This window comes from Camelus bactrianus, chromosome 20 (assembly GCF_048773025.1).
Source record: "Camelus bactrianus isolate YW-2024 breed Bactrian camel chromosome 20, ASM4877302v1, whole genome shotgun sequence".
Taxonomy (NCBI): domain Eukaryota; kingdom Metazoa; phylum Chordata; class Mammalia; order Artiodactyla; family Camelidae; genus Camelus; species Camelus bactrianus.
This window is the reverse complement of record NC_133558.1, coordinates 40,979,009-40,992,074: the sequence shown is the minus strand read 5'-3', so window position 1 is coordinate 40,992,074 and position 13,066 is coordinate 40,979,009. Positions and strand designations below refer to the sequence as shown.

Here is a 13,066-nt window from a genome sequence, read left to right as displayed (position 1 = left end):
CACAGGTTGGCAAGTGAGGGCACTTTTGAGTAAGTAGGGGGGAAAAAATCTCCTTTCCCTAGGCCAAGGCTAATCTGCCTAGTTCTGAAGCATGACGATTTACATCTGCTTTCTTCCCAAATGCTTTAGTAAAGTGTTTCAAAATTTCACATCTTATATTGCCTGTTTTTTTAAAAGATAAGATCTATTCCAGGGTCCAAAACTGGAGCTCTAAATAATTTTCACAATGAAATAAATGATTTCTTTAGTACATTGGGGTTAGATGATCATATATGGAGTCCTAACGTCCTTTTATAATGTCTCTGGAAAAACAAAAAAATTGATTCTAAGGTTCAGGTAGTGGACTGTATTTGGTTGGTTAGTTTCCATGTGTCTGACTGGCAATATGTGCTTCTCAGAAGGGAGTCTAGAATGACATGACAGGAGGCACAGACCCCACAGGAAAATGCAGCAAATCTTTGTGGGACATTGATTTGTTTTTCCTCTGAGAATTGGCAGGAAGTATTTTTATATTCCTAATAAGCCAACACTCTGAGGGTTTGTGTTCTTTTAGATCCCACATCAGCGTTTCCCTTAGAGTGTACTCCTCACTTAGTGTTTTGCTTTTTAGAGAAAATAAACTTTTCATCTTCAGTGACACAGAGTTCCACTGTGCGTTAGTTTTGAATTTTTAAGAACTGAATATTTTGTATTGAAAGGAGTAAGGACCAGAGTGGTGGAAGATCAGGTCAGAGAGGTGGCCAGAGGCCCCTGAGTGTGTCTCACAGTAAAATTTTGAAGAACCTCAGTAACTCTCCTGAAATGACATCCACAGAAGGTCACACAGAAGATTCAACAATGAAATGATGAAGCCAAAACCCATGATAATATAGGGCTTTATGGATGGATTTATTTTCTTGGTAAGGCTGGATTTTAAGGTAGTGTGATACAAAATTTCTGACAATTTTTATTTTGAAACTGAACTGTACCAAGTGTCCTGCCATGAATCCGAGAATTCCTTCAGCAGTTCTGAGTTGAGTCCCACATTCATTTACTGAGTAACTGCCCTCTGCTTAGTGCCGTCAGGTAACCAGGTGGTGACATCAGTCTCGGTCCCCACAGAGCTTGCAGCTTGTTAAAGAGAAAAGGCCTGCACACAGGTCAGGGTCATGGAAAACAAAGCACTGAGTGCTGTGCTGGAGGGACATGGAAGGTTCGTGGGGGGGTGGGGAGAGGTTATCGGGAAGAGCCGCACTTGAGGGATAAGTGTGACTCTGTGAAGCAGAGGAGTGAGGATATTGAGAGTTGTGTGGAATGTTGGGCCAAGCCTTTATTTTTCCTGCATTTGTGATACAAAGGTGAGCAAAATCAAGTTTTGCTTTCAAGTAAATATATACAGTGTCAGGTGCTGATGAGTGTTTTGAGAAGAAAATAAAGCAGCACACCTGGGGGCCAGGTTGGGGGCTGCCATTTTAGAAAGAGGGATCAGGGAAGGCCTTCCTGGGGCCGCACCTGAGCAGAAGCCCTGAGCCAGTGCAGGAGTGAGACACCCGGCTCTGGTCAGGCAGAGCTGCAGGCAGGGGAAGCAGTCAGTGCAAACACCCTGGGGTAGGAGTGTGTTGAGCGTGTTCCCAGCCAGCCAGGAGGTCTCTGCAGCCCGAGTGGAGCAGGAGGGGGAAGATTTGTGGGACATGCGTCAGAGGAGCAGGCAACACTGGGTTTTGCGACACTGAAGGTCATGGTAATAAGGACTTCAGATTTACCGTAACACAGGGGAGCCACCAGAGAGTTTCAGATGAAGGAGTGATATTAATGGACTCTTCAAAACAATTCACCTCTTCTTGTGTGGAGGGCGGACCACAGGTGCTGGGAGTGGAAGAGGCGGGCTAGTTAGGGGGTCGTCGTCATCCGGGAGCAGTGAGAGCAGCGGTGGGGAGGGCCCTGCGGCTGTGCTGGGCACATGCTCAGAGCTGGCTCCGGCGGGCTCCGGGAAGCTCGTCATCATTTGGAGGGGGCGGGGTAAAATCAGAGCTGAAATTTAGGAAAGATGACCAGCAGCAGAATAGGACGAATTGGGTAAAAGAGAGCCTATATCGCAATCTGTCGTGATTAGGAATAAGTTGCTTTTGTATTTCTGGGAATATCAAGAAAGAGAAAACAGGCTTATTGGAAGACCCCAAAAGACTGAAGCAAGACAAGCAAGCTCTTGAAGCAGACTTGGGAAAAACGAAGAAAGAGAGAGACCAAGCCAGAGAGCAGGTGCACGCACCACAGGGAGCACGCCGAGCTGGGATGAGTACTTTATACTCGTAACTGTGCTGAACTTGAGTATAAGTTATAGCAACTAATATAAGCAAAATGCTATTCCTAGAAGTATATTGTAATTTTAGAAACTTTTGAAAATTAGTTATTAAGAGGTATGTACATTTGATTGGTTTCAGCAGCAATAATTGCAAGAGTTGAAGAAACTCAAAAATTATTTTGAATTCGTGGCATTGTGTGAGCAGCTGTTTGCAGTCCTCCCAGCTGGACCGCGACCTTCCAGGGCTGGACTCCCTTTTTATCCCTGAGCCTGAAACATAAGCTCTCAAGTGTTTGACAGGTGAACAGACAACACCGTGCTGTGTTTGTAGAAGACACGAGGGTGAATATGGCGTTCCCCACCTGGGAAAACAAAGGAGGAGTAAGGTAAGAATGCAGAAAAGTTTAATATTTAAAAACAATTAGAAATAAACAGGAGGTTCCTGGTAAGGGTTTCAGGGAGGAGAAGCATTTGAGCTGGGTCCTGGCAGGTGGAGGGCCTCGGGAGGAGAGAAGAGAGGCCGCGCAGCTCTGTCTCGTGGGCGTGTCACTGAGCGCACCTGTCCTGGGCTGCAGGCGGGCAGGGCACGGGGCCGGAAAGGTCGATCAGAGGAGCCCTTATTGCCAAAGGAAGGCTCTTTTCTCTGCGATTTTATGATCTTCAGTGTAAGATACATACAAAAAATCCGCTAACCTGTTCGTAAGAAATGTACTTTCCTCTTCTGCAAAATACAGTAATAATCATTGCTCCCATCATGTATTTGTCATGTTAAATAAAATCATACAAACTTTGAGGATTCAAACTGTGAACACAACCTTCTTTTACTAACACACTCTACTGTGCACAACTTTGCTACATCCATTGTTTGTTTGTTTGTTTGTTTTTGCCCCTTATTTTTTCATGATGCTTTCATTAAATAGGCATTGGTTTTCATGTGAAATCTTTTAATTTAGTTATTTCCATATTTTGAAAAATTACATTCAGGTTATTGAGTTACTTTATCTTATAGGTGAAAAATTATATGAAATAATAATTTTGGAAGAAACACATAAGAAATGAGTAGCCTGCAGAAAAGATTACAGCAGTGTGCTGAAAACCAGGAGCTTCTGGGTAATGATACAGTTCAGCTTAAAAAAGCAGCAGAATAAACAGAAGCTGACACCTGAGGTGATAGATGGTTCTGGAACATGCTCCTGTAGATGAACACTGTTCACCAAAATAGTCAGCTCGGAGACTTGAGTCACTGAACCAGTGCTCTAAGTGCTGTTAATTAAAACAGCTCATTTGGGTTTGGTTTGCTTTACTTTGGGTAGTCTATTTTAAATTAGACTGAGAATACAGTCTACTGTCCATATCTAGGGGCCCCCTATCCAGTAGATTGAATGAACTGTGGAAGGAAAATATTCAGAAAAAAAACGAAAGTTTAAAAAAGCAACACTTGAATTGGCCACAGGATGATAACTACTTATATAGCATTCACGTTGACACAGATACTGTGAGTAATCTAGAGAGGATTTAAAGAACACGGGTGGGAGCATGTAAAATCCGTGCAACTCCTCTAAAATTTTATACAAGATGTGTCAGAATCCATGGATGGGGGCATCAGGGGGAAGTCAAGGAACCAGTGCCCTAAGGTTACCAAGGGATGACTGGAAGCCCAGGCTCCTTATCCTAGCCTGGCACGACCCCATGTGGTCTGAATCCTGCCTGTACCACACTCCCCTGGTCACTCTCCTCCAGCCCTGCCAGAATGCCCTCTTCTTCTGGAACACACCAAGCTCAATGCACTTCATATCTGACCTCTAGAAATACCTGTTATTTTCTGAGCATGGCTCTGCATCGATAACACGTGGTGCATTGCCACGACAGAAGACAGGATGGAGGTTCCTTAAAAAAATTAAAAATGCACTTACCATATGATCCAGCCTTCCCACACCTGGGGATATGTCAGGAGAAAGTGCTAATTCAAAAAGTCACATGCACCTCAGTGCTCACAGCAGCCCTATTTATAACAGCCAGGACTTGGAACCAAACCAAACGTCCATCGCCTGGTGACTGGATAATAAAGAAGTGGTCAATTTATGCCATGGAGTACTACTCAGCCATGAAAAACGATAAAACGATGCCATTTGCGGCCACATGGATGGACACAGAGAGAGTCATGCTGAGTGAAGTAAGCCAGAAGAGAGAAAAATGCCATATGATACCACTTCCATGTGGAATCTAAACAAAAGACAAAAAGGATCTAAACGACAAAAGAGGAAAAACCCAAAGACATAGAGAAACAAACTAATGGTTACCAGGGAGGGAAGGGGGTGGAAAGGGGTAAATATGGGAATAGGAAAATTGCCCCTCTTGGGGAGTGATGGAAATGGTAGCTATCTTGATGGTGGTGATGGTTTTCGGGGTGTAGACATCTATGAAAATTCATCAAATAATACATGTGAGATGTGTCTAATTGACGGAACAGAAATCGTACCACAATAAAGGTGTTTTAACAAGAAGAGATGGGCTTCATTGTGTCCTAAGTTTCTATGTGTCTTCAGGGAGGACTCAAGAGGGCGGTGCTGGCCTTCCTGCCCACACGAAGACATGAAGCCCGAATGATCCATCGATGGGAAGAAGATAAGAACCATGGTCACATCTGAACCCCAAGCTTAGACGTGGTGCATGGGTGACATTTATCGACAATCCAGCGAGGTTCCGGCCAGAGCTAGAGGCCGGGGCAGCAAAGCGGGAGTGGCACTAAGGAGCATCGTGGCACAGAGGCTGGACTGGGGGCACGCAGGCTCCTCCCAGGAGGATCCTCAGTGTTTGGGAGATGGCTAACGTGCCTGCTTCATGTCACCAGCAAGTGATGCCACCTGTGGAGAATCAGCTGGAATCCTGAGCCAGGTCAACCCTGGGTGATGCGGTAAAGGCTCCTACCAGAGGGGGCGCCAGACAGACAGTGACCCAAGCAACAGGCTGCTGAGCTTCCGGCCTGTGTTTATCGTGCTTTCCGTGTCTCACTGCATTTCGGTGTCACCCGGAGGAATTCGGGTTGTCTTTAGAGGCTGATGGCCTCTCAGTTCCTCATCAGCCTGGCAAGTCCCCCGACCCTCACCGGCCGGACCTTGGCAAGCGCCTTCCCTTGTTCTAACAAAAGCTTTCCCACCCTCGTCTCTGGCGAGCTTTTGTTCTTTTAATTGATGGGAATGTGGATACCTTACAGCTTGCTCAGGCCCTTCCTTAGGGCTTCTGCCCTTAGACACCGTTAAGGGCCGCACCCCCTGCCCTGGGTCCTGCACTACAGAGGGTCCCTCTGGCCCTGACACTCCCTCTGGCCACGCCCTCCATGGGGTGGGGTCAGCAGGCCAAGGGGACACGCCCATTGGCTCCACCCCGTGCTCTGGAAACCCAGGACCCCAAATGCCCTGCCCCAGCAGCCCTTGACCCACTTCTAGTGTCTGCACCGGCTCTCCCCGGAGTTCAGTTTCCCAGGACTCACAGAGAGGCCAGCGGGCAGCTGTTGGCATGGAGGGTATGGGCAGAGTCCGGATGGGAGGTCTGAGGGTCCCGCTGTGCACATCCAAGTCCCCCTGGGGCAGGGGATGGACCCAGCATTGGGAAGAAAAGGGTCAGACTAGTGGTCAGAGACTGGGAATCGGCTCTCCCCACACTGTCACTTTCTTTGCTGGACTCCCCTGAGTCTGGGAATTCTAAAGTTGAGCCTGGCCTTCCCCCTTCTAATGAATGTGTAGTTGTAAAGGCAGGAGTTTAGAGCCGACTGCACTTAAAATGTTGACCTACATAGGATGGGAACTCCCAGGTATGCTCTGGCCCTGCACTTCCAAAGGTCCAGAGCAGTTCTGTTGGCTCTGCTGAGACTGCAAGAGGCAAAGACCATCTCCAGAGAGGAGGGGCTCCTGATTCATGCTCTGGAGTCAGGAGCTTCTGAGCGGATGAAACAATGGACACTGAGACCCTCGATTGGAAGTTGGTTTAGAATGACGCCAAAGGTGTGTGTGACGTGTGTGTGCGTGTGCGCTCGCGTGCACCTGGGGACGTGTGTGGTTGTGTGTATGTTAATGGGTGTGAGTGTGGTCCATGACTCCACGTGTGTGTGCGTGGGGATGTATATGGGGCAGAGGGTGTGGGCACGTGTGCTTGGGTGTACATGCATGCATTAGTTTTAAGAATGGTAGAAGCTGTCCTTTAGAAGTCTGAAGTAGTAAAAATTGTATGGTATCCCTCACTGTATAATTCAAAATGAAAATAAACTTCAATCACCAGAGATGTAGTCCCCCCCGGTTTCTGATTTTCTCCCCCATATTGATTATGCCTTCATTGTACTGATGAGGAAACTGTAGCTTAGAGATGTTAAGTGACTCAGCCAAGGGCATGGAGCTCAGGAGCCCAGGGACAGGACGCAGTCCAAGCGGCGCTTCTCCAGAGGCCTGGAGGCCTGCTCACGACCGCACGGGGCCTCTTGGCAGGGGAACAGACTCTGATGGGCCGGGGCCAGCGTGCAGGCTGCCCAAGCCGTGGACTCTGCAAGTCGGGTGGAGAGTACCAGACAGCACACGAGGGTAAAGGGCTGCTCACAAATCAGATAGCTTCCTAGATCTTCACGGAGTAAAGAGGCTCACTGCTCATCCTCGATCCCTTTGCTGGTGGCTAAAAGGGACCAAGGCCCACAAGAGCGCTTCTGGGAGCGGCCTGCCAAAACCTGGAGCAGGACTGCTCAGGACTGGCTCTTCAGCAGGAGCAGAGCGAGGCAATGTCGCCACCTCGTGGTCATCCTTGGTAGTGGCAGTAGGAGGCCTCGCAGCCTTGGTATGGAGGCGGCAGGACGAGGTCCTAGTGGATGATCGTTTTCACATATCTTACAAATCATTGCTTCACATATTTTATCCATCTTGGGGTTTATTCTACGTTGGTAACCATGGTCTCCGTTACTCCATCTTAGCTGGATTGATTAATTTTTTTTGAGGTTAATTTTCTCTTCAATCATTTGGAAGCTATATTGCCTTTCAATGAAAATTCGCTCTAAATTTTCATAAATCATCTCTAAGTTCATAACTTTATATGTAATTGGATCAATGTTGCTATAATAGTCTCAAAAATGAAATAATCTTTTAGATCTTGTTTCTCAATCATGATACATTTACCATATTTTACCTCTCTGCTGTTCCCAATTGTGTGTGTGTGTGCGTGCGTGCAAGCGCTACAGTTACTGCTTTTTAGACAGTTGCTTAAAGTTTGTTACATTCACAATGAAAATATAGGTATAAACATCTTGGATTTAATTGTTCACTACCGCTATTTAATCCCATGTCTTTCCCATTTTTGAGTTACTTACTTCTTTCCCAATCAAATGGACACATGATTGGCTAATTTTTTTCGAGCAGTGGACTTGGAACCCTTACCTGTCTATACGCAGCTTTATGTTCTCTTCATCAACAGCTCTCAGCCTCAACACTCTAAAACACTCTACAACACTCTCCGTATCTAGGGCCCTGTTTTAAATACGGCATTGTTTTTCATATCCAAAAACAAACAAACAAACAAACAAAAACTTTCCTGATTTAAAGTGCTGCCTTTAAGGATTAGCTAGTCTTGTCTGCTGAATGGATATTAAGAGAGGTTACCTTAACCTTCCTCCTGCTTTTTGCCATAACTCGGCTTCATTGAGAAGCATGTTTTTACCGTTTCTCAGACGGGCTTCCGCTTTGAACTGCTACATCATCACCATACTCTTTTTCTCCATGCTTATTCCTGAAAAAGTGATCTCTCTAACGGAGTAAGCATGGTTTCTGTCAGAGATGTGTGGCTCCCTGTCCAAAGGTCAAAATGAAGAGAAAAGGGAAGATTCCTGTTTCCGATGCTTCCATTCTGTCAGAATAAAGATCTAGCCCTCCGTGTGGCTGCGGTGGAATCTGCAATATGTTGCCTCAGAGTTTCCTTTTCCTGGCTTACCGGGGGAGCCGCATTAGCTGAGGTCGCGGCATTCTGGCCCTTGTCAGGATCCCGGTGCTGAGGCAGCCCCTTCCGCCCAGCCCCACTCCTCGTTATTCTGATCGTGCAAACTAGGTGCCAGCTGTGTGAACCCTGCACCTGGCGGCCAGGATTGCCCCCCACGCGACGTGTCCCCAGTTCCTCGGCGTCCCTCGCTGCTACCAGCTAGCTCCAGGAAGGGTGCGGGCTGGCTTCCACTGCCGTCCTTCCCCCTTCTTGTCCAGGCGGGCCCTCCTTTTGCGCTAGTCGGCCCGAAGCCTTCTCTCCAGCGCTGCCTAGGCTGAAGGGATGCCTCAGCGTTTCCAGCCACTAGAGGGCGCTCTTCTCCCCTCTTTGGTCCCCTGCAGCGCTTACAGTGGAAATTTCGGAGGTGGGAAGAGCTTGGGGGTTCTCCGTATATAGGGGCTCCTGATCCAGCCGATTCAACTAATGGTGGAATTAGTTGAATCCACCAATGGTGGAAAATATTCGGGAAAAAACGGAAAGTTTCAAAAAGCAACACTTGAACTTGCCTCACAGCGGCAACTGCTTACAGAACATTCACGTTGCCTTACACACCGCGCGTCATCTAGAGATGATTTAAGTACACAGGAGGACACAGCGAAAGAGAATGTGACAATGAATATATGCGTATGTTCATGTATAATGGAAAAACTGTGCTCCAGACTGGAATTTGACACAACATTGTAAAATGAGTATAACTCAAAAAAAGCAAAAAAAGTTTGTACATAAAAAATAAAGTACACGGGAGGATATATGTAATTCTATGTAAGTCCTATGTCATTTTCTACAAGAGGCGTCAGCATCCATGGATGTTGGCATCTGTGGGGAGTCCTGGAACCAGTGCCCCATGGTGACCAAGGCATGACTGGAAGCCCAGGCTCCTTATCCCAGCCTGTCATGTCCCCACGTGGTCCAAATCCTGCCTGTACCACACTCCCCTGGTCACTCTCCTCCAGCCCTGCCAGACTGCCCTCTTCTTCTGGAATAGGCCAAGCTCACTGCACTTCATGTCTGACCTCTAGAAATACCCTTTACTTTCTGAGCATGGCTCTGCTTCAGTAAGACGTGCTGCATTGCCACTAGAGAAGACAGGATGGAGGTTCCTTAAAAAGCTACAAATGGACTTACCTTATGATTCAGCCTTCCCACATCTGGGGATATGGCAGGAAAAACCTTTAATTCAAGATGTCACATGCACCTCAATGCTCACAGCAGCCCTATTTATAATAGCCAGGACTTGGAGCCAACCCAAACGTCCATCGCCTGGGGACTCTATAAAAAGTAGTGGTCTCTTTATGCCGTGGAATACTACTCAGCCACGAAAAAGGATGAAACGATGCCATTTGCGGCAACATGGATGGACACAGAGAGAGTCATTCTGAGTGAAGTAAGTGAGCTAGAAGAGAGAAAAATGCCATATGATACCACATCCATATGGAATCTAAAAAAAAGATAATAATGAGCTCAACGACAAAAGAGGAACAAACCCACAGACATAGAGAAACAAACTTATGGTTACCAGGGAGGGAAGGGGGTGAGAAGGGGTAAATATAGGAATTGGAAAATTGCCCCTCTTGGGGAGTGATGGAAATGGTAGCTATCTTGATTGTGGTGATGGTTTTCTGGGTGTAGACATCTATGAAAATTCATCAAATACTACACGTTAGATGTGTCTAATTGACCGCACAGAAATCGTACCACAATAAAGGTGTTTTAAAACAAAAGAGATGGGCTGCACTGTGTCCTATGCTTCTATGTGTCTTCAGGGAGGCCTCGAGAGGGCGGTGCTGGCCTTCCTGCCAACACGCTGACATGAAGCCTGAACAATCCATCGATATGAAGAAGATAAGAGCCATGGTCTTCTACACCATAACATTCTACGTGGATGCTTCCAACTAAATCTGGGATTTGACTCTCAGCTTTCTGGATGCCAAAGCCAACGGGGAGAGACCGTCACTATTGCATCATCCAGCCCACCTAACCCATCTTTCTTCTTCCCTAGATTAACCAGCAGTGCTGGAGAGGGAGGACATTGAATGCCTTGCCATTTGTCGTGGAATGGGCCGGATACTGACTTTGCCTCTAGCTGCCGTCTCAGCGCTCACCACCAACGTTTTCAACAGCGGCGAGAGGGCAGGAGCCCCCCAGCTGCAGTTGCCTTCATCCAGTCAGGCAGGACCAAGCTTGCCCTTTCTGGAGTTTGGCTGGGGTGGAATCAGGCACCGTGGACAGCTCCTGCCTAACTCTGCCCTTTTCTTCTTTTCCTGGAAGTCTTTCTCATCTCTCTTCCTACAAAGGCCAGGGCCTGTTCCCAGATCATTGAACACCTCCAGGCAAAGGGAAATCACAGAGCTGCCCAGGCCCACACTGGAACCTGTTGACCTAAGGTCTATCTCCCTGTCACTTCTGCCATTGGTTGGAAACTCTGAGAGCAAATAATCCCCATTCTGTTTGGCAGTCCTGGAATATTTGACGACCATGATTCTGTCCTTCTGTCCTTCTCCAGGGTCTAACCACTGCCAGTGCCCTCCTCCTCCCCTGCAAGCAGTCCCCTTACACCCAGCCTGACAGGACATTCTCCTCCTTAGATCCAAGCCAGATATTGAGATGCAGCCAAGTGCTGGGCAGCCCAAGGATTACCAGCTAGGTGGGGCAACTGGATGCCTTGTGCCTTTGCAGCTCTGCTCTAGCGGGGGGTGATGGCTAGATGTTGAGGCATGGATCTGGGCGTCACAGAGAACCACACGCTGAATACAAGTTCTCATGGTGAGCTTGCTCCTGGGAGGCCCCAGAGCAGTGTTGTAAGTAGAGAAGCACAACCCCAGCCAGGAGCCTGAGAACAGGCCCCCTGACGGTGCTGCGTCCAGCAACGGGCGGCGTCAGTGAGAGGGACCTGGGGATCTATAAAGAGGCCAACGAACACACACACAAACGTTTCAGCAGTTAGAGTACAAGTACCTCTGAAAAGAAGATTTTTAGTGTGTTTTTAAATTGTCATTTTGTATTACTTTAATGTTGGATGTAATGTCAGTCCTGGCTACTTATAGATGATGAGAATGTGGGTGCTTTTTTTTTTCTTCTTTTTGTTCCACTGTATTTTCTAAAATTAACACTTAATTTTTTTATTTGTGTGTTTCTAAAACTGGAGACCAAATGGCTGAGAAAATGAGAGACTTGTAACTGTCAGGTTGTTAGTGGGGCGACTGTGCAGGCAGGACGGGCACCAGCACAGCTGGCTGCTGCTGGGAGAGGGCCACCCAGGGCAACAGGACCCAGTGCGGCCTCCCCAGCTTGGGACCTGATCCTCAGCTTTGCAGGGCCACACCCTCAATTTTATTAAGTGAACTGGAATGGTCTCCCTCCAAAGACTTTGTAAACATTCTGAATTGAACCAAACGATTGTATTTAACCTGGTAACACAATATTCCCGGACAGGTTGGTAGATATCTCAAGTGCGAGTGTTAACACACTTGGAGAGAGAGTGATGCAGATGCAAATGTGGAATCTTTCTTGCTTTCAATGAGTACAATGCATAAAGCAAGAAGAGCTATCAGACGAAATTCAGTCTTGGAGAACTTGGCTCTGCTGAGTTAGAAAGACCTCAGCCCATGAAAGGAGGAGAACTTAGCTACACCCAGATCCGGGAAGGATCCTCGGAGCTCAGAACCATCCTGCAGGTTGGGTGGCACTGAAAAGAGGTCCTGAAGTGAAGAGACCATGGGGTACCTGTACCCTTTGTTTCATCTGTTTAGGATGCATGTAATATGGAAACGCTTTCCTGATTACTGGCATTTTAAAAGAGAGAAGCCGCAGCTTCCTCCTATGAATATGCAGTTTCCAACATCAGATGGGCAAACTTGGTGTTTGGCTGAGATGTTCTTGATGGGTCATGGAGTCTTGAATCCAGTCGCTACCCTCTCTTCCTGGCACCAAGATCATATTTGTTTTTTTTCCTTCAAACATCTCTCCAGTTTTCACTTCCATGTCATCTCACCACAACTGGCCCTAGACCCCAACTCAACTGCAATATGGCACCCACTTCCTATCTGGTCTCTCTGCCCTCATGCTGCTGCCTCTGTGTCATCCTCTATGCCACCACTGGAGTGGCCTTTTCAAAATGAAAATCTGGGCATGTCTTATCCCTGTCACCTGGAGATGGGGGAAGGTAAAGGATGTTTCCAAAGAGCAGTACTATCTGGCCCCTCATCACCATTCCTCATCTCCAGCTCCCAGAGATGTCCCTGCAGCATGATCAGCTCCCTCAGAGGCTGGCCACAGAGCACCATGACTTGGGTTCTCCCAGGACAGAGGCATAGATTTATATTCATTGTTCCCTGTGATGACATTCATGAAACCACCTGGAGATTATGTCCCTTATGTCTTGGAAGGAGAGGATGGAATAGCCAATTACCAAAAGAGTTTCTTGGATCGGTGGGTCATTTGGTCCCTTTGTGTCTCTCTTTGCCGCCTCATGTTCCATCCTAGAGAGATCGAGTCCTCTGCTGATGACTGAAGAATGGAAGGAGAGGATGGTTAATCCCCTTCCTCAGAATTTTTAAAAAATTTTTAGTCCAAGTTATATGTTTCCCCTCCATAGTACCCCAGGTGGGGGGGGGGTGGCAGGAATGGCATTCCCCTCCCCAACTAATACCATGCAGCAACCTCCAGTGTGCACCCTCAAGAGTCCCCTCAGAGCCACCTCTCTGCCAGCCAAGATCACCCACTGGAGCGTCTTCACCCCACCCCTCCCTTTTCTCCTTTCAACCCTCTGCCATCTCCCCT

At 47.5% G+C, this 13,066-nt stretch overlaps 1 pseudogene; it reads left to right on the top strand.

Annotated features, from left to right (window-relative positions):
• Positions 1 to 5,797: 5,797 nt before the first annotated feature.
• The window catches only part of LOC141574141 (otoferlin-like), a 28,068-nt pseudogene continuing 20,799 nt past the window's right edge, over positions 5,798 to 13,066 (top strand).